Genomic DNA, 21866 nt, shown 5'->3' with positions numbered 1-21866 from the left:
ACGACGTGAGAGTTGATGGGCACTTTCACCTTTGATTTGTTTAATTTTTTTTTAAAATAAGAACTAGCGCACGCAGGAATGTTCTTTATTCTATAAGTGACACAGATTAGTTCTTGCTGTTAATAGGCCAAAGTATGAAAATCATTGCACCACCCCTTTCATACACTGTTAAACCATTGCGAGTCACAGAAGTAGCGAGAGGAAATAGGAGACAAGACTTTTCAGCTGTGTTTCATGAATGTCGGTTGGCCAGAGAAACAAATGGAGACGCAAGATGACAGCGACATACATTATAAACGTGATGCTTTATGCGAGGATGGCAACACAGGTGCAACACAGCACAAACAAGGAAGAGCTGGTTTTTTTTGTTCGTATTTTAAGTTGTGAGGCTGTCATTTAAACGACTACAGTATGGCGGAGAATGATCATTCAGGTAACCAATTGAAGCGGTAAATGTTTTATGCTTGCCCATACCCTGTTTGAGTAAAATGTGAAATAACACAGGTGTCCTGTCTGCACTAACAGTGTACAACTACCAAAGTGGTAGAACATACATTTTAGCCCGGAGTATACACCTTTCCAAAAAACGCTCCTCGGCCGCCGCCATGTTGCTGATGCTGATGCGGCTGGTGCGACTCTCGCGCCCTCTATCAGCTAGATATTTTCTGCCACCCTCTGGGACTGTGAAGACCCGCTCAGCGCAGTTCTCTACCTACGTTTTTGCGGTTTTTCATTCGACGTTTTCTCGCCCCTCCTGAATGTTTCCACTTAATTTTTCTTATGCGTGCTGTGTACCCTTTCTGTGTTATCTTCCATTGTGAGAAATAAGACTGGTAAGTGCCTGCCATTCAAGCTTTTCTGCTCGACATTCACGGGAAACGAAGGAGGTGAAGGACGTCGAACGACCCTCGACGCGATTTTGCGAACATTGTTCTCCCCCCTCCCAGAGATAATCCGCGTAGGATCCTCAGTCATCTCCAAAAATAGTACGTTGTCCGGGTTGGGGTGAGAAACGGGTCAGTCGCGTTTGTTTCTTTGCCTTGGTGCGGTTGTGAAAAAGGAAGCTCTCCCCGAAACGTGCCCCAAAACGAAGTCATCTCGGATTCCGTCCGATCGTCAAGATGTGACTGTCGTCGGCTGTGAATGTGTTATTTGAGATCTTTCTCAAATAAATTCTTTTCGGATAACGCTGCATCGTGTGGTACGTACGATATATTGTTCGAATGTTAACACTTCCTCAATTGTATGTCCGTGTCCTGTCCACCGGTAAACACGTTGTTTCTGAGCGTGAAAAATGCATGCCCTTCGGCCCTCTTCTGTTGCAATTTATTTTTGTCAACAAAGCGCTTTGTCATTTCACATGCGGCGAATGCTGCGGCGCCGTGAAAACTTATCGTAAAAAAAAAATAACTATAACTATACATTCCAGTCGCGTTCGTTCTGTCGCGCGCGTACCCAACAAAAATAGTTTACAGTTTTTGTTGTTGCTTTTTTTGTTTATTCAAATGTGGCACAATGCTTTCTCAATGTCCTCGGGAAAATACATGTACCATGAAACAGAAAATATAGCGGGAAAAGACGAGAATTTAGCCACCAGCAGCGTTTGAAACTACGCCTACGTAGGCTGCGCCTATTGAAATCACAGTCCACTCGGTTAGGGTTAGGAGGGACGCCGGTGAGAGTCTAGCCTCAAACTCAGTGACTGGGCTCGAAAGCGGTTTGTTGCCCCTGGGGTCGAGTGTTTTTTGGAAAGGTGTATAGGATGTCGAACGCTATGCAGGCTACTGCTAAAATGAGAGATTGTTTTTGTTATCTCAAATGTGAAGACATGTTGATATTTTTTATGGAAATGAGCTTGCAGTCAGTCAGTTTAGTAAGACAAGCTAAAAGAGGGGGATTGGTAGACGAGTGGAGTAGCGCACAACAGCTCGGAGGACATGGAGCGAAAGCTCGCGCTGCAGAGCCCAGGAATCCTGGGCTCAATCGCCACCCCTGCTCGTTTCTATCTGGATGAGCATCATACCGGCGTGCGGTCGTATATCATAAGGCACATTAAACACACCAGACTAGCGGTTGTACTGCACTGGCTAAATAGCTCACCTACAGCAAGTGACTCGTCGCAACTTTGAAATGGCTGACCAACTACACGCTGTATAAATATCCACACAACCCCAATCATTATTAAGACAAGCTAAAACTGCTGTGTGGAAGAAGCTTTTGCTGTATGTGCTTCGAGCTGCAATACGGTAGGAGGAAAGCCTTGGTAGGTAGGAAAAATTGAAAAATATACTGGGTGAAGTTTCCAGTTAATTAATGACATAGTCAAAATGGGGAGTTTGTTGGCTGTGCAATAGGTTATGCAGGAAAATATATTGTGTTTGTTGGAATGTTAATGGTCGTTAAAGACCCTAGGCTTGCAGGGGTACTGCACTGGCTACATTTCTCCCCTACAGCTGAGACACCTGATGCCCACTGAGGCTGAATAACTTCTGGCAGCCTAAACACACACAACACAATTATTTAGGGCTACAAAGTGATGTGACTGGGAAACTGTGTACAGAATGTTTAACATGCCACATGAGAAATTTAGTGCAACTAAATTCTGGTGAAGGGGATCCAGCCAGGAATAGGAGAGGCGAACCAACCGGGAGCGAGCAGCTAGTGGCAAGGGTTGAACAGCAGAGTTTGGCGTGTCCCGTGCAAGTTGACTCCGATGATCACCCTGACGAGTGTTTCAGTGACAACCAGACAAACTCTGTAATGACCTAAGGCCCTTGCGGGAATTCTCGGCGGCGACCCCGGGGCACCTGCAGACGAGAAGCTGGAATGATAATTCACCGGCAGGAGCAACTCTTGGCAGCGACTTGAAGGAATCCACCCAACTATCTTTAATTCTGGCAGGTGCCCGAGGCATTGCCATTTTAAGATAGGTAGGTGCCCGCAAGTGTATGAATCCAGGTGCCACTGTTAGAGCACCTGGATTCGACGACCAAGCAGGTGAACAGCTGGTTTGCCGGAGCTTCGGGACGGTGACAAGACCGGTGAAGAGAACCGGAAAATCAAGTCCACACAAACTGAGGAGGATTCAAGTATATTTGCACATTTGTATATATTTTTACCGTTTTCTAAATATACACTTTTTTCAACCCTATAACGGTCCAGCCAACTCGTTTCTCATTTGATGTGGTGACAAGAGGGTCATTGTTCGTGTTGAGAGACTGCTTAATGCCTGTGAAGGCCCAGGTAGGTTGAAATATTCAAACGAGGTTGTACTGTTTCAGGAGGTATGCTGTCAACCCGCATTTTTCCAGAAACAAATTTTGAAGTTGCAGATTTTGTGATACTTCACAATAGCATGCCAAAGCTTTGATAAGTGTCCCTAAGGTGCGACTATCTTATATTTCGCATATAACCGTGTGAAGGTCCTTCGCAAGCGAACCTGTGCGACTCCGCGGTACAGATTCGGCGTTGCAGTCTCCCGCGGTGCGGAACCCTTCCGACATGTCTCGGAGTTCAGCCAAGTTGGCTGCTATCGTAGGCAGTATCTCGGATGTGCGCTTCTCGCGGTCAAGCACCAGTCTAAACAACTGTTCGTGTAGGACTGGTTCAGCTGGTCTGGCATTGTACGTACGTACCTTCCGAACACGACATTTCACGTTTTAAACGCAAACAAGTCAATCGTCTTTTCTCCAGCTAGGCTTAAAGGCTTCAGTAGCTCGGCGTACAATACAAACAGTATCGCCTCCATCAAACTGACACTGGCATTCTGGAGTGCGGCGTGTTTCAATGCGCGGAGATGCTCGAGACTATAAAAACACAATTACATAAACTAGAAACCACAAACCTTTGGAAGTGTGCGAGATAAAGCTCGCGCGCACATCAGCGTACACACGTCCGTCCGCGTCGTCTCGGCCGTGCAATCTCATCTTTGGACGTTATTTAATGCTAGCGCAACGACTTTTGTCCCTAATTAAAAGCATCGCTAACTATTTTAACTATTATTTCACCTCGCGGAAGTGTCTATTAAAGTGTTTTTGTAATTAAAACAATACAAAAATAAAAAAGGGGCTGCTGCCGCTAAAGGGAACAGCCAATGACGTCATAGTCACGTGGACCAATAGGAGCCGACATAGTTTTGTTTTGTTTGTTTTTGTTTTTTCCTTGGCTCTGCCCCCCTGTAATGGGTAGGATTTCAAAATACGCCTCCCGGGATGCTCTCCTAGTCCCCGTGCACGGGGACGGCGTTCTCCGATGATTGACCCCTTACCCCCGGGATGTGCATCTAGCGGAGAAAACTGCTCGGCCGTTTTGGCTTTTGCCGCGCACTTTGGCGTGTGACCTTGCTTGTCCCCTTGGAACTTGCCCCTTGTTCTGGAGGGCGCGTTTTGCCCGGAGCGGCTGCCGGCGCTGGCGGGTTGGTCAGCCGCTGCTGTAGGGCTGCGTCCTTTGGGGCGCGAGGGACGTCCATGGCCTGTTCTTCCTCTACGGGCTCCGATCCCTCTTCACTGCTTTCTTTGGGTGTTGCCGCCTCCGTTTGGTTAGAGACGGGTGCATCCGCTCGTCCCACCTCGTCCGTGCCGTTCGATCCGCTTCCGGTACATTCCCCGTCATCCAGAAGGTCGCTTTCTAGCGGCATGCTCGCCTGGCACTTGGTCTTGGCGGCGTACTTGGGCACACACTCCGATTCCAAGTGGCCGTAACTTCTACAATGACGGCACCATGACGCCCGGTGTAGGACGCCGATCTCACTACCCCTCCGCTTCGACTACGGTAGTGGTTATGGCGTACGCCAAAATCAATACCGTAGTCATATCGGCGTACGCCATAGTCAATACCGTAGTCTTTTTCGCATACAACAAACACACTACCCTTACGCCAAATTCAATACCTTGAATAACGTCGGTTGAGCCAGGTTGAGCTCCCCATTTCGCTAAAACTGGCGGAAATAACTTTCTGCAGCATAACACCCTGATTGTTTGTTGTTGTTTGTATGAGCGGCGGAACGCGCGCGGCAGGCGTTGATTAATTGTGATTAGCGTTGATACGGCTGACGGCGCGCAGAGCTGAAGGGGGCACAGGCAATGAAGCTTGGTGTGATTCCGTGTCGATGTGATTTGACATCGCTTCTTTCTGGTTCTTCGATCATGGTGCAAATGCCGGTCGCCCAACTCGCCCAACTCCCGAGTGATTCGAAGGCAACAGTGGTAGCCTGTCCGCTGGTCTTTCAATCGCATCCACTGTCGTCATTTTGGGCGCAGCGGAAGAAAATAAGACGTTCATTATTTTAAATAGCGTGCGATCGGCCTGTCTAGGTTCTGGCGACACCGTTTCAGGCCGTAGATGAGAAAATTTAGTCACTACAGTACGACTGCTAGCCTGGGGTCTGTGCCTCACAACAGATCGAAACGGGTAGGGGTGGGGATCCCTGGCAGCGGGACCTTTCGCCGTACGAGCTGCGGTGCGCTAACACACTCGACCTCCGATACCCCCTTGGGTCACAGCGCTTGCTGAAAGAAGTTTGGATCGTTTTACGCAGATTTTGCAGTGCGTACGAGACGCACAGCAGCTACGTACTACGTCCCAGATGCCCAAACTGAGGCTCGCTACTTGTGTGCGGCTCTCGTGATCTGGGGAACAGTATGCTCACCATGAAAATGTTGCAGTGAGAAGTACGGAAAAGTAATATTATAAAAGTAGAGTATCTAAAACTGGCTTGCATTGTCACTGAACATATGAAAATAAAACTGATTAGGAATGCCGATCAGATCGAGTGGGAATGTTATATAATGTGCTCAAGGTATGTGTGAAGTTGCGTCGCGTCGGCACAGGAATTCAAACTTGTTGCTCCTAAATTCTTCCAATGTTGCCGGTAGCTTTTTTTTTATATATATATATATATATTATTTATTGTAACTTTAAAGGCCCCAACAGGAGCATTACATAAGGAGTGTGTGTGCGTCTGGGGGGGGGGGGGAGTACATGAAAAATACAAGAAATCAACACATGAACAGACAGGTGGCTGACACCTACAGTGCTGGTAAGTAATATAAGCAGTGAAAACAATTGTGTGTGAAATAAAACTGGTACATAAATACACTAGCAAAAAGAGTGATCAAAGCATTGCGGAACAAGACGGGGTCACTTATGGCCAGGCACAACCAGGGTAATGACCGACTCACACCAAGCATACCGGAGCTTCCAGTCGGACTTGGTGTCCTGAAAAGCGCTGCAGGTGCTCAAAAACAAAAGACTACCAAAGGAGCCCATAGAATTTGAATTGGTACCTGCCCCCTCCGTGGTAGAGGGCAACAAACTTCCTCACCAGCATGCCCGCACGCTGACTTACCAGGCCACAGCCGTGGAAGAGGTGCAGGACCAACCCATTGTCACCTAAAAGGAAATACTAGTCGCATTCTACTGCAAGGAGAGGCGAAGACTGCCAGCCCCGCATCCTAAGTTAACGCTGGAGGAACAGGTAGCATATAGGCAAATTCAGTCGGGGTCCTTCCCCCACCCCCTTTTACTCAGTCGCATATGTTCCCCACTCAATACAGTGGGAACTGCCCAGTGTGCCAAGAGATGGGAGCCCTCCGTCACAAAATAGGTGAGTGTAGATTCAATCAAGACCACCCACCACCCACACTCTTCCCCCTGTAGAGTGATGGGAGAACTTGCTGTCCAGCCCCGCCCTGGAGAATCAGCTTCAATTGGTCAACAGGGGCCAGGCAGATAAGACAGCATATAGGATCTCCGTAAAGAGGGAAGCCCTTCCTTCCGGCACAGACCATTGTGCTGAAATGCTCAGAATAAAAGTTTATTCTCTCTCTCTCTCTGATTGGTTGAAGTAGTTCGTGATCCGAGATACGTGACATGGGGGGTGATTTAGTCGAGCCGATGTTCTTCAAGGAGGAAGTATGAGTGAGTTATTAAGCATTAGATTATAATACAAAATTTTATGAAATGGCGTTAAGCATGATATATCTTGTGACGCGACTTATACAGCTGGCATTTTAGTGCAGAGACACTAGTTCTTCGGTAATGATCGATCATTAAGAATCGACCTGGCCGTGTGATTTTGAACTGACTCAAGATGGTTAATGGGATAAATTTGATGAGCATTCCGAATTGCTGCTGCATACTCCAACTTTGGTCCAACGTAAGTTTCGTATGCCATTTTCCGAAGATGAGATGGTGGCGCCTTCAGATTTCTTTTGATGTACCCGAGAGTGCGCAAAGCCTCTGCTGAGTCTGTTTCAATGTTGTTATTCCAGGTTAAGTCACTAGGCAGTGTTGCACCAAGATATTTATAGATGAAGCAGGCAGAGATGACTAGTCCAGAGCCAATGGAATAGAAAAAATATGATGTTGCATGTTTCCAAGTAAAGCAAAGTACTTTACATTATGACATGTTTAATGACATCAGCCATTTGGAGCACCAGGCATGAATCAGGTCAAGATCACTCGGAAGATTCAAATGGTCATCAGACAAAGTAATTTTGCTATATAGGACACAATTGTAAGCGAAGAGACAGATAAGTCGTTACTAAAAAAAAGAAACAGTAGTGTACCGAATAATGCCCCCTGTGGAACCCCAGATATAACGTTAGTAAAATCTGACATATGGTTGTTAGCCACTGTGAACTGAGTGGGAGAAAAGAGGAAGTCACGAATCCAAGAAAGGACTAAAGGGTTGATACCCAGGACGGAAAGTTTTGAAATTAGATGACGATGGGGAACTCTGTCGAATGCCTTCGAGAAGTTGAGGAATACAGCATCGGTTTGGCCCTGCGAGTCAAGGTTAGTGATTAACTTGTGTTTGAGTTCAAAGAGTTACGTCTCGCATGAAAAACCTCTACAAAATCCATGTTGATGATTGTAAAAAGTATGATTCGCCTCTAAATATGATATGAGATGGTAGTTTGAGGCCAGCACACGGTCACCGCTTTTAAAGACCGGAATGACCTTCCCCAGCTTTCAGTCCAATGGTATACCCCGTTCCACCTTCAGGCCGAGCGCACTGGACGCCACGAGCTATCCCAGCCGATCCAGTGTCGGGAGAAAATCGCGTGACTTTTCGGTTGGCCAGAGCGACGCAGAGAGCTCAAGGTTACATGACACTCTCTCAACGCTGAATTGACTGGGATAGCTCCTAGCGTTTGCTGCGCTCGGACTGAAGGTGAAACGGAGTATAGGCTGTCCTGCTGTGATGACTAAGAAAATATGAATCTGAGGAATTCACTAGATATTACTTTGGTGTTGCTAAGAGCTTTGGGGCTAATATTTTCTGGACCATAAGATGATGAAAGTTTTAAACCTTCTATAAGTCAAAGTATTCTGGAAGCAGAAATGTTAGTGTCAATGGGGACCATGGGCTCAAAACCAGAGCGAGGCAAACTAGATATATATGATCAATGCTTTCGTTTGATAGTATGGAAGAGAAATATTTATTTAAAGCGGGAGTGCAATGTGGCTCACACGGTGTCTACATTTTCATTCTTTAGTCGGATAGAGTCAGTATTATCTCTGGATGAAAATACTTTCCAGAACTTCTGGGGGTTACTTTGCAGAATTCTTGCAGGTCCAAAGAAACTTACTTTTTTTTCGTCAACTTTACGCTCTGTACAAGACTTGAGACATGAAAAATAATCGTCCCAGACTTTGTTATTATTTACTCTTTTAGCTCTTTTATACATGCGCTTCTTTTTGTTATTTATAATGATCGTAAAGTTTTATTGTACCAGGGGTTATGCCCGTCGCTGTTTACAATGACATTCGGAGCAAACTGCTGAGTTAGATTATTAAGTTTGTTTTTAAATAGTGGCCAGTTTTCTCCCACCGATCTTGAACGAAAGTTTTCGACATACGACTGCTAGAACGATGACAAGTTCCGATTTGTGGTGACGTAGTAATCACCTTTGTTATAGTCACGAATTGTTTGAACAGTTGGGCCTTGTGTCGGCACAGGGATAGATAACTCGATGATCAAAATTCCCTGGTCACTTAAGCCAGCAACACAGTTGACAGTTCTTATTATTTCTGTTGTGCTTGTAAGGGTAAGGTCAAGAATATTGTCGCCATGGGTGGGTTGTTTGACAACCGGGTGCGAGGTTAAAATTCAAACAGTTATATTGAAAAACTCTCGCGCAGTATTTGAGCTGCTCGTGGTAAGATGAACCCAGGCAATGTCTGAAAATTAAAGTCACTCAAGATAGCAAAGTCTCCTTTTGGGTAAATGCTCTAAATGTCAAGCAGCACGGTGTGCAATGTGTCGCAGCGCTCAGAACCACTGTTCAGTGCCCAATAATATACGATGGGCAGGAGATCACACTATAAGGGGTACTTTATTGAACTTGTTGTCCCCACAGCAGGGTGTTTACTACCAGAGCATAACAAAAAAATTTAACCTCGTCATCAGTCATGGGCACGTTAACAGCAAAAATTAAAGTAACAGTGTTACAGTTACAGTTACCTAGGGGGAAAAGTAACACTGTTACAGTGACAGTTACCGGCTTCAAAAAGTAAAATGTTACAGTCACTGCAAAAACAGTAACGCCGTTACTTTCTTGTTACAGTACAAAAATTGGACTCAAGAAACCACAAACCAAAACAATATTATTTTATTTGTTACACTACAGTAAGAAGAAAGGTAAACTGAGAAATTAGAAAAATTTAAACCCGAAGGGTGTTTATTTTCTTGTGTGATTTGCCATTTTAGCATTTGGATGTGCATAATTTATTTGCAAAAATTGATAAGTCAATGTTTTTGATGAGCGACATCGAAGATGACGCTTCAAAGGCTGCTTCTCCTAAGACCAAAGCGCTGGTAAGAGCAAAGCATTTGTATCCAGACTGTGCATGACAAGCAGTCTTGGGCAGTAACTAGTTACTAGGAATGCGTTACCGGTAACTAGAGTTACTTTTTTGGTAACTTTTACCTGTAACGAGTTACTCTTAACTGCTGGTAACTTGTAAATGTAACACTGTTTTGTATTAATTGGGTAACTGTAACTGTAACTGTGGCCACACATTAAACAAACATAAAAATGTCTGCTTTAGCACACGACTGTAAATTGACGGACGAGTCAGCACGAATCCGGGAGAAAAGGTAGCGGCACCCGCAGTGGTAGGGGCGGCAAACAATGTCCGCTTCACCGACTTTGGCTCACTCTTCTCATGTGCGGACCATCAGCGGGTGTCGGTGCTCGTGCAATATGTCTCTGAGTGTTTCGTCTGGGCTGTGTCTGCACCCCCCTCTCCCTTCCCCTTTGTAGGATATGTCCGTGCTGTCATTTTTACACCCAGCGGGTCACCGTCTCCTCTTCCCTATTAGTTTTCAAGGAAGCCATCCCCACATTGTGCAGAAAGCCGGCGCTTGTTTCACTTATTTGTTCTCTTTAGAGTCGCTCGAGTAAACACGAAGGCAGGTTCAAATGAAATTGCCTTTTTCGTTGATAGCCTCAAGAAACACCCCAATGGCTGGACACTTTGTTGTGGAACCACATATGACTTTTTGGACACAGACGCCGCAGTGGTCGTCATACATTCTCGTTGAGCACCAGAAGGCCTCACTTTGTCTCCTTTCCTGTATATTCTTTCGAAGCTGTTTGACCTGCTATGTTCAGGCCTGCTTCCGAGTATATCCCGTAAGGTAATTATGCGACCATCCGTGTCCTCATTCGTTTTGGAGTGAAAAATAAACAAAAACATTAACTGATGTACGTGGTCCGATGGCAATTTTGAAAAACAGTTGATTCTAAGTTATAGTTGTGTGCAAATAGTGGATTTTGAGTTTGAAGCGAATAGTGGTTTTGGCCAAATATTTTCAATTTGAATATCGAAAAGTTTTCCCACACCTTTCACTATACTGTTGCATATCATATGCTTAGACAAAAAATCCAGCTAAAATCGTGAAGGTTGTTCTACTTGTTCATTTATTCAAATATTTATGAACTGTGACCTCAGAAAATATGTCATGGGATGGCAATAAACGACGGATCTGATATAAAATGATTTCTATAAAGATGGCCAATTATACCCAATTGAGTGAATTTACAAATCTTGCGATATAAAATATTCTTTCTTTAATCTTGAGCTAAAAAGAAAGAATTGCGAAGTCCCAAGTGCTAGGCTGGACAAAATGGTTAGGGAACAAACACCACAGGACGAGCACTGCACTGTGCAGTGCTCGTCCTGTGGTGATTGTTCCCTTCCTTAGAGCTTTGTTTTGTGCTGTTTTACCTATATAACCTTTAACCAATCATAAACCTGAAATTCCTTTAATCTACTGCAAGCAATTGCCCTTGCAATTGCTTGCAGCTCCTGTACCATCTGCTCAGCCTGCCTTTGAGTTGCCGGTGATGAGGTGCGCTGGTGACTCAGATAATATTTATTCAATAAATCATGCCGTTGCCCAAACAAACCTTCATTAACACTTCAATTGTGTCTAACAAAGACCATAGACCCTTGATTACTACGCTCGACGACATGCTGCTAACCACTCACACCTCCAGCCACTTGGTGTATAACAACCTGAAATGCTTTTCCTTCCACTGAACCAGCAAAGCATACGTGAATTTCCTTCCAGGCTGTTGGCCATTCTCAATGTGTCAGTGCTTTTAGCTTGGTTTTCTGGTTATTTGGCATTGAGTACGAGATCCAGACATAGTGGTCCCGGACATTATGGTCCCAGACAATATGGTCCCGGACAAAATGATCCCGGACAATATGGTCCCGGACAAAATGGTCCCAAGTGCTAGGCTGGACAAAATGGTCCCATGTCATTCTCGCGGCAATTTTCTTTTTTTTCTTGCTTTTTTGCTTTATTTTTGCTAAACATTTGTGACAAGAGCCGTTGGTCATTTTGAAGTTAATTTTTTTATTGCTTGGTCTTCACAGGTTTATGTTATTAAATGTGATTCGCAAAATACTTGTATATCGAGCCGTTCGTCAATCTAGAGTTTATATTTTTCACCCATAATTTTCGCCATTTGTTCTACTTTTCGTGTGTTCAACTTAAGTTTCAACCAGTCCACCGAGAAATGCAACAGCAACTTCAAACAATCTGCACACAGTACGTACAGGGGAGCCGTATCATGAATGACCCTCCGAAGGGCGTGGGCCATTCAAGTGCCGTTTCAAGATCGTAGACCTTTTGGTTGGATTGGGTTTTTATGGCGTAAGGGCTGCTGAGGCCAAACAACATCAAAGAAGGGTAGACCTTTTGTGGGAACGTAATAAAATATGTCATGTGCTCAAAAGCATGTTTATTATTTTCCATTCTTATTTTCTAACATTGCATCGAAACATGCGGTATCTGCACGATGAATTGCCTTTATTCCCCCTATGACGAATCAACATGTCACGAATGAACCGTATTTCATATCTATCACTCACCTTAAAAGTAATCGCTGCAGATATCAGCGACATTTTAGACAGTGCGTCAGAAGTGTCGGAAATTTTACTTGGGACCATTTTGTCCAGGTTTGCGCTCGGAACCATTTTGCTCGGGATCATATTGTCCGGGATGATACTGTCCGGGAACATTTTGCCCGGGACCATTTTGTCTGAGACCATATTGTCCGGGACCATATTGTCCTACACCCATTGAGTACACTCTGCCATATATGCTATTTTCACCAATTCCTGGCCATCACCTATAGCTTCTGGCACAGGCTTTCATGGCGATGATTCTGCAGTATACGGAGCGCACCAGAGTCAGCGACCCCTACCGTGGATCCATTGGTATCACAACACATGATCCCTGCATTAAACAACATCATGTCACCAACACACTGATCTCACTAGCTATTGTGCACATGCTTGGTGACGCCATAACTGCTCACAGGGGACAGACGGCCGTGCACAAGACAGGTGGTGTCGTTTCGTGTGCTGCACGCACAGGCCCTCAGCGGGGTTATCGCGCGTGCAGGGAACTGCAGTTCCCAGAATGAATAGCGGCAGCAGCAGCGTAACAAAACTCTTGAATAGGTAAAAAATATCCTCTCTGGGGCCTCCAACATTTGTACTCCAAACTGCGTCGGAAACGTGCGAAAGAGTGAAATTTTATGTGGTCTTTTCTGCCAGCTTCTGGAACATAATAAGAGTCTGTTGCAGGTCAAGAATAGCAGGAGAAGTCTCTGTCCCTCTCTCCCGACATTAGCGGAGCGAACACTGGAGAGGAGCAAACCACCTATCATGACAAGTAGAGGTGGTTTCCTCTTCTCCACTCTCATGCTATTCTTGACCTGCAACAGACTATAGCGCCCTTGCCAACGCTTGCAATATGAGCAGAACTGTGGGAGGGTTGGGTTCATCATTGTCCGCAGGAAAGGCAGTCTGCTCAAAATGTCTGCGTTCAGATTCTTCAACGCACAGCTACAGGCAACACTGAATTTGATCAGTAACCTGCTGGCACCAGTCATCATCATGGATCGTCTTGATCAGCTCGAGGCAAGGATGCCGAAAACCTCGTCCACGGAGTTTTCGTGCAGCGTGGACTCTGACGTACACTGCTGCAAGAGTCCACAAAGAAAAAAAGGTCTAAGGCGCATAGGAAGAAGGTTCCTGCTCAAGCTGAGTCAGCCGCTGACACTGCAGTCGCTGACCAACGTGACTGTCAGCTCGGTTCCTCAGCTGGGCACGGACATCATCGCCTGGTTTCACCAGATGGATTTCTGGTTCCAGACGTTTAAAGTTGCACCAGGTGAGGCCATCCCATTGGTTGTATCCAAGCTACCATCTAAGGACTCCATGTGGATTAGGTACCGCCTCAAGACAGCCAAGCTAACAACGTAGGAGCAAATGAAGAAAGCTTTTCGTCGTCGTTACAACCTGGACAACGAAGCTGGGGTGAAACAAAAGATGTTCAGCACAAGTCAGCACTCGGGAGAGTCCTGCACCGACTTCGCCTTCCGTAAACTGGAGCTCATCCACCAGTGCAGCTACCCAGAGACGAAGGCGGAGAAATGCAAGGTTATCCTGGTCACACTCTTTCACACTGCACGAAAGCATGCTTCGACAGGCGCTTTGCTTCGTTGAATGAGCTGCTGGACTCTTTCCTTTGCTTGGATCAGGTTGTTTTCAGCCAACCAAAGACACCGCTTTTGGCTCTCGCTCCAGAGCCAGTGCAAGCTGCGCAGGGACAAAGAAAGTGCGCTCCTTCCTGCTCTCGAAGCAAAGCCGGTCACCGCCTCATCGGAACGCTGACGACAGCAATCGTCACCAGCACCCTTCTGCAACACAGAAGCAAGAGAAACAGCATGTGTCGCTTCAGCATGCGTCAAAAACTTTGCGGGACTTGTTCTTCGTCCCAATACCCTGAAGTTCGTCCGCTCTGTCTCATTTGCAAGAGGAGCGGTCACTTTGGGGGGGGGGGGGGGGGGGGGGGGGGGGTCACGCGATGCCAGCAAGAGCTGACCCCAGAATTTCTGGAATGGCAACGGCACCTTGAGTCTGTTGCATTGTTGACGGAGGAAAGTGAAAACCTGATGCCCCTGCCGCCTGGAAGGTGTCATCAGTAGTTTGTTATATCACCTCTGGTGCTGCAGTGGGCGTCAAGACAATTAAGCTTAGCAATGCGGACACTGAGCCAATTTTGCGTTGATGAAGCCTTCTTTTGCCAGGGGACTTCTGTCTCAGAACCTTGGAAAGTTGTCAACCCTCAGCACCAACGTCGGTGTCCCATTCAACAGCGGTACGCAGCTCGGAAGTCGACCTCCAAACAAATCAAGCTTGCTCAAGAAAAGCAAGAAAGCGACTTTGACAGTGGTGCATGTATGTTCTTTTCGAGAAGGACTAGCTCGTGTTGTAGGAGACCTCACTCATTAGAGTCAAGGCAACACTACGATTTACTGGCCCTCGCCAAATTGTGAGCCGGCTCTCTCCCGCGAACTGCGAGTTTGAATTCGTGGACGGTACTGGCCGCGATGTAGTGCACGTGGCCAGAAACTGAAGCCGGTCGTCAAATTTGTGCAGCCTCTACCTGGTGACTGAACTTTTGTAATGTATAGCATGCAAACTTTATACGGTTTCTTCTCATTTATCACGTCGTATGTATATCATTATTTAATCATGTGTATATTGCTCAACGCAGTATTTGTTTAGTGTTTGTCGCGTGGGAGCGTGATATCAGGTTGACACTTAAAAACCTTGGCATGCGACGAGCTGCAAAAGAGACATCGCTCTGAAGCGGCTCGTGCGAGTGCTCATGATCGAAATAAAAGAAGTAGTTTTGGCATGGCAGCTGATGACGTTGACGTGTCTTTCCTGAGCACGGTGCCCATTGACCTTGATGACCGATCCAGATCGTCACAATAACATTACCCAGGTAAATTTCCATGATGGGTTTTCCTGCTAGGACTGTCTGCTTGTAGAGCTGAAAAATTGCCGCAGCAGCCGAAATTTTCAAGAACGTCCTTTTCACTCTGTGTAGTCCTTTAATGGTGTTTATGGTGAGCATATCTGCTGTCTCCACTGTCACACAGAGCTAGTGGAATGCCTTGTGGCTGGGGCATCTGCTGTGGTCTGCATGTGGGTGGGTCGGGGCACAGCGATTTTTCTTATCTTCCCCTCTGGGTTATGATTATTCATTGTTTCCATACGTGTATATGTGTCATCTTGTACTTACTACTGTTTGTTCATGTTTACACCTACTCAGCGGCGGGCTAGCAGGTGAACATGCGTAAGGGTACTAACCTTTCTGTCTAGCCTTGCAAGCCGCTGAGTGGGCAAACTTTCTCGTGCAAATAAAAATTATTATTATTATTATTATTAGTAAGGTCCGGTGTTGAAAAAATAATGCCTCCAAGCACGCTCGCCACAAAATCTGTTACAGCCCGCATCAGATTTACCGCCAGTTTTTCAACCGCGTTCAGTGTTGCGTGTGCCTTAGCTTTGGAGCATTCGGAGTTCTGCCTCCACTGCGGTACACATTGCAGACGGAACAGAGCTAGCCTTCAAGAAGCGCAGTGCTGCATCTTCTTTCAGATCCAGGTTCACCGAGGGTTCTTTGTGCCTGCTCATCCCTGGGTCAAGAACTTCCTTATGTGTCAGCAACACGTCATCTAGGGTCTTGCCCTGGTCAAGGTGGAAAGCTACTGTGTCTACCACAAACTCCATTGGTCTCCCTTGGACTTTGAGTAAGACCAGATAATTCTTGACCAGTACATTATTCAGTGAAGAAAGGGAGAAAACACAGGCAAGCTGGTGAATGACAAACATAGTAAACCCGAGACTTAGGAAAATAAAAAAAAAAAATGAAATGAACATTGAAGTATCGAACACAGGTTGAAGTTTATTCAACAAACACCGCCTTGTATACACGCCCATACCTCCTTCACAATCCACCTTTTGGCGAATATGTGCTGCCACCTAGATACGCGACTGGGTTCGAGAATAAATGGCTAGAAAACTATGCGTGCGCAAGGCCTCTCTAACCCGTTCGACACGTAAAACGTGAGCCACATCCTGTTCGCCCATTGAGCTGCTGTGACCTAGACACGGTTCCCCCAAACTTGCCTTTGTCCCCATCGTGGGTTATCTTCTGCCCCAAAGTCGACACAAAGAAACCATCGTCCCTCTCTGCTCGGCCAGCAGGAAAAGAAAGAAGGTACTAGAACCATTTACTCTCAATCCGTTGTTTGTACAAAAGGTTCATTGCTCGGCCAGAAGGAAAAGAAAGAAGGTACCAGAACCATTTACTCTCAAACCAATGTTTCTACAAAAGATCCTACTACTAGGCGTAACATAACTTCCAACCATATTCAGCACACGATACAACGAAAAAGAACATGAAACTCAGACACAAAAGAACAGGCCAAAAAAAAGGACCTCAAACCGCAAAGGCTGCGCAAGCACAAGACCGTATAGCCTCGACTGCCTTCACAGCGTTTGCAGTGAATGAGCACTCGTGCAACCGCCACGGTGTGATCCAAAGCAATTAGCTCACACTTGTAGAATCTGGCTAACAACAGTCCATGCTAAGGGGAGATGAAGTATAGAAAACTGCAACTCTAGGCACAAAAAAAAAGAAGAACCTGCCAGTAACATTAAACATTAGAATATAGGAGCAGGGATTGGGGGGGGGGCAAGGAATTTGAATTATGTGGGGGATGGAAATTATAGCACCCCTGCCCACCTGTTCCGACGCAACTTCGCACATAACCCGAGCCTATTTAAAGATCTATATCACATTCCCACCCGATCTGATCGGCATTCCTAATCAGTTTTATTTTCATATGTTCAGTGACAATGCAAGCCAGTTTTAAATACTCTATTTTAAAATATTACTTTTCCGTACTTCTCACTGCAACATTTTCATGGCGAGCATACTGTTCCCCAGATCACGAGAGCTGCGCACAAGTAGCGAGCCTCAGTTTGGGCATCTAGGACGTAGTACGTAGCTGTTGTGCGTCTCGTACGCACAACGATCCAAACTTCTTTCAGCAAGCGCTGTGACCCAAGGGGGTATCGGAGGTCGAGTGCGTTAGCGCACCGCAGCTCGTACGGCGAAAGGCCCCGCTGCCAGGGATTCCCACCCCTACCCGTTTCGATCTGTTGTGAGGCACAGACCCCAGGCTAGCAGTCGTACTGTAGTGGCTAAATTTTCTCATCTAAAGCCTGAAACGGTGTCGCCAGAACCTAGACAGGCCGATCGCACGCTATTTAAAATAGTGAATGTCTTATTTTCTTCCGCTGTGCCCAAAATGACGACAGTGGATGCGATTGAAAGACCAGCGGACAGGCTACCACTTTTGCCTTCGAATCGCTCGGGAGTCGGGCGACCTGCATTTGAACCATGATCGAAGAACCTGAAAGAAGCGATGTCAAATCACATCGACACAGAATCACTCCAAGCTTCATTGCTTGTGCCCTTCAGCTCTGCGCACCGTCAGCCGTATCAACGCTAATCACAATTAATCAACGCCTGCCGCGCGCGTTCCGCCGCTGATACAAACAACAACAAACAATCAGGGTGTTATGCTGCAGAAAGTTATTTCCGCCAGTTTTAGCGAAATGCGGAGCTCAACCTGGCTCAACCCCTGCTCAACCGACGTTATTCAAGGTATTGAATTTGGCGTAAGGGTAGTGTGTTTGGGGTATGCGAAAAAGACTACGGTATTGACTATGGCGTACGCCGAAATGACTACGGTATTGATTTTGGCGTACGCCATAACCACTACCGTAGTCGAAGCGGAGGGGTAGTGAGATCGGCGTCCTACACCGGCATTGCCTTCGCATGTGCCCCAGTTGGCTGCAGCGGAGACACATCGGCGGTCATAATGGGACATATAAAAGGATAGGATATCCAGCCACTTTCCACTGATATGGTAGATCTTCCTTTCCTTTTCCCTCCCTCATCGTGATTGTGACAAAGCTTGTTGACGTTTCGACTTCGTATTCTCCACTTGGAGACTTCCCTTTTTTGCCTGCAAATTTTCGTCACGTTTTCATACTCTAGGAGGGCCTTGTACACCTCTTCATCGGTTACGAACGTGGGGAGCCAGTTGACTCGTACCACGGCTTCTTTTAAGCTGGGGTCAATGACAAGGCATCGTTTTCCTTTCACCGTAATCTCCTTCAGAGCGACGAGGCGTTCCTTATTGTCAGTGGAGTCCAGCGTGCAGACCCACACGTGGTTGAACTGGAAAGCTCCCAGTCCAACCACGTGCTTCATGCCGACAGTTTCCTCAAGCGCTTCGGCGAAGTCCTGCGTCCGATAAGGCCTACCTTGAGGGTCTCCGTGTAGGAACACCGTCTCCGCCAGCTTCTTTCCACCCGGTAGCATAGGCATGATCATTCGGTAATCCGCGGAGGCCTGGTCGGCCGTCCTTTACAGGGCAGCCGCTCCGTTGAACATCGCTCCTGTCCCGGGGAAGACGGAAGGGCACGTCCGTTCCCCACGCGCGCTGCAGGTTGTCCAACCCATGATTCTATCATTTAGGATCTTTAAAAAGATGCAGCCCCACTCTTTATAGGTCCAGAGATAGCACCCCACATATCAACGATCATTAAATGCAATGCAACTCGGAAATAGAAGATTAACCGCAAATTTTTTCACGTCCGCACCATTTATTGCAGCCATAAATTGTGTTTTCATCAAGAGTAGATCGTATCAGTCGGTCAATCATTTACTTGTTCTTATTATCTGGTCAATATGACTTGTATTTGTGTTTGTCTCTTGCCCGACCAAGCAGCTGTGTTGCAAAATGTTGACAACGATTCCTTTCTGTCTTTTCAGTAGACTTCTTTCAAAAGTGTGTGCTGCCTATACTTCGTTTCACCATAACTTGGCAACAGGCAACCGCCACAGCCCCCTCGAGCCAGTCAGAGGGACGGAGTGAAATCATGTGATAAATCTCTGGAAAAGGAAAGCACTCTAAAAGCACTCTAATGATGTGCTGTCACGTGCCACTCTCCAACGTGCATATTGGCTCAGTGGGACTGTAGCCTTCGCCGTTTGCCGAACTGTGATGACACGAAGGTCTGTAGTTATTACTCTAATTACCCAAGGCTTTGATACTTCGGGGATTTGTTCGACAAGAATGTTATGTCAGCCATCACTGTGAACTCACCTCAGGAACAATTGGACTCGAGTGCTGCATTTCCATTTGACGTGATCTGGAGCCGATTCGTGTGCTTTACGCTTAAGAGAAATGGTGACAGTCGAGTGAAGACCTAAGATTAAAGTACCCAGCACCTCCACCAGAACATGCGATGACAGCCGACTATGGCCCTGAACTTTCCAGAATAGTAAAGACTGATAAAAGAATGGACTGGATCATGCATCCGCGACAATATTACAAGTCTGTCTAAAAAGAGTTTATCCTTACCAGTAAAGAAGCTGCATTGCTTTAATAGAATTTTGTTTGAATAAGTCCTATTCTCTGGTGTTTCGACGACTGCCGTGGAAGAACGGAACTGAAATTGATGTGGGACAATTTTTTTTTTTGTAATGAGCCGCTGCAGACTGTCGCCGTAAAGCAGCCTGAACGTATGGGATGGGTAGAAAACACGCACTCCGGTGAGATACGCGACGTGAAATGTTCATACTGCTTGCAATTCATGTAATGAGTGTTGGTAAAATCTTTGTGCCGACGAAACGTGCGGCATGCCAGGGGATTCAATACCAACTGGAACAACAGTGGTCCGTGAAAGTGCGCATCCACACCAGAACAATTTTGGAGGAAGCAGAGCATTATCTAGATCGGCACGGCAACTACCAGCTTCAAGGCAGCCCTTCGGTGCGGCGCGCAGCCAAAGTGAGTCTTCGGACATTTGAACGAAGCGTCTAAAGCATGGCACTTTGCCAATCACGACTGGTGCAATTTCCGTGGCTAAACTGTTTATAAAATACATTCCACATACTTTACTGGAGACCTCGAAAATCCCGATGGTCAACGACAGCACAAAAACTTCATGCCCTGTCCTAGCGATATCCAAATCAATCCGAGGTCCGAGAAACGCAGGTCCGATTGTCTCCACCGTGGCAATATACCAATCGATAGCCAGCGAAATGGGCATCGTTGCTCTATATTTCCACGTTATACCTACAAGAGAGCACGCTGAACTCTGAACTCGCTTTCGACCGGCTTCATATGACGGCTCAGGCATCTGAAATCAACTCGCTTAGACCAACGACAACGAACAGCGTGTCCGAGAAGCTCCAGCCAATGCTCCGGCCCAGCTGGGGCCGGCCACTCCCTGGTCGCCTCCATATTCTCTGCGACGTCACGTATTTGGTTTGGTCACATGAGGTGTAGTCAAATTTGCGAACAATGGAAGCTGCCTGGGGGGTCGTTAACGTGCGGGGAACGGAACCCCGGTTTACTAAGCCCCTCTATCTTGTTGTCTAATTAACACGCCCAAAAAGTAAAGAATAAAAATTAAGAAAAAACTTGATCGGGTGTAACCTTGTGATTTCCGGCCATGAGCATATGTGCCGGTGTTTCGGTTTCGCTTTCGAGCAGTTGGGTATTTTTGTTTTATTAAAATACGCGTGACTCTCCAGCAAATCATTGATTCGGTAGTCTCCTGACTTCATATTAAATCGCCTGGCAAAATTTCTTTTTTTCTTGATTGGAAGGGGGGGGGGGGAGGAGGGGGAGGTTGAGGAGCGTATGTGTTCCGTCAAGAAAGCTTTTGAAGAATGGAGTGTAACTTTACGGGCGATTCAGTAGAGTGAATTAAATAAATTTTATTTCGCTGTACTTAAATATAGACTCACCGGACGCCTTATGGTGTAGCAGTTAACGTTTCGCCGAAAGGCTCAGCTTTTTTTTTTTTCTTTTGCACAGCCGTTGTGTTTTTTACAATGGCTTATGGGGATCGGTGGCCGAGTGGTCTAGCGCACACCAGCTCGGAGCACGTGGAGCGAAAGCTCGCGCTGCAGAACCCAGGGATCCTGGGTTCGAGCCCCACCCCTGCCCGTTTCGATCTGGATGAGCATCGTACCGGCGTGCGGTCGAGTATCACTGCTGCGTGATGCACGTTAAAGACCCCAGGCTAGCGGTTGTACCGCACTGGCTAGACTTCTCATCTACAGCTGGGAGACTCGTCGCCCCTGTGAGGCAGACCAAGTTCTAGGCTGTATAAACATACACACAACCCAATTTTTTTTTTACAATGGCTTATTTCCTCCGACGTGCAGTGTTCGTTGACTCAAGCTACACGCTCACTGCACTGCCTAATATAGCTTTCCGTCTCACCCAGGTGGAGCACGTGTTTATTACTTGCTCAAAATGTTCCATCCCATGATTTATTTTTCATGCAATTCCCCAGAATGTTTTGACCTGCTTAGCATATATGATAATAAACCTTAGTTTTCCTTTGCGTTGGTATTAGCGTCATGTGGGTATCCGCTTTACAGT

The sequence above is a fragment of the Ixodes scapularis genome, unplaced genomic scaffold, assembly GCF_016920785.2.
Source record: "Ixodes scapularis isolate PalLabHiFi unplaced genomic scaffold, ASM1692078v2 PGA_scaffold6__148_contigs__length_123643588, whole genome shotgun sequence".
Lineage (NCBI taxonomy): Eukaryota > Metazoa > Arthropoda > Arachnida > Ixodida > Ixodidae > Ixodes > Ixodes scapularis.
The sequence above is the reverse complement of the archived record's forward strand: the minus strand, read 5'-3'. Positions refer to the sequence as shown.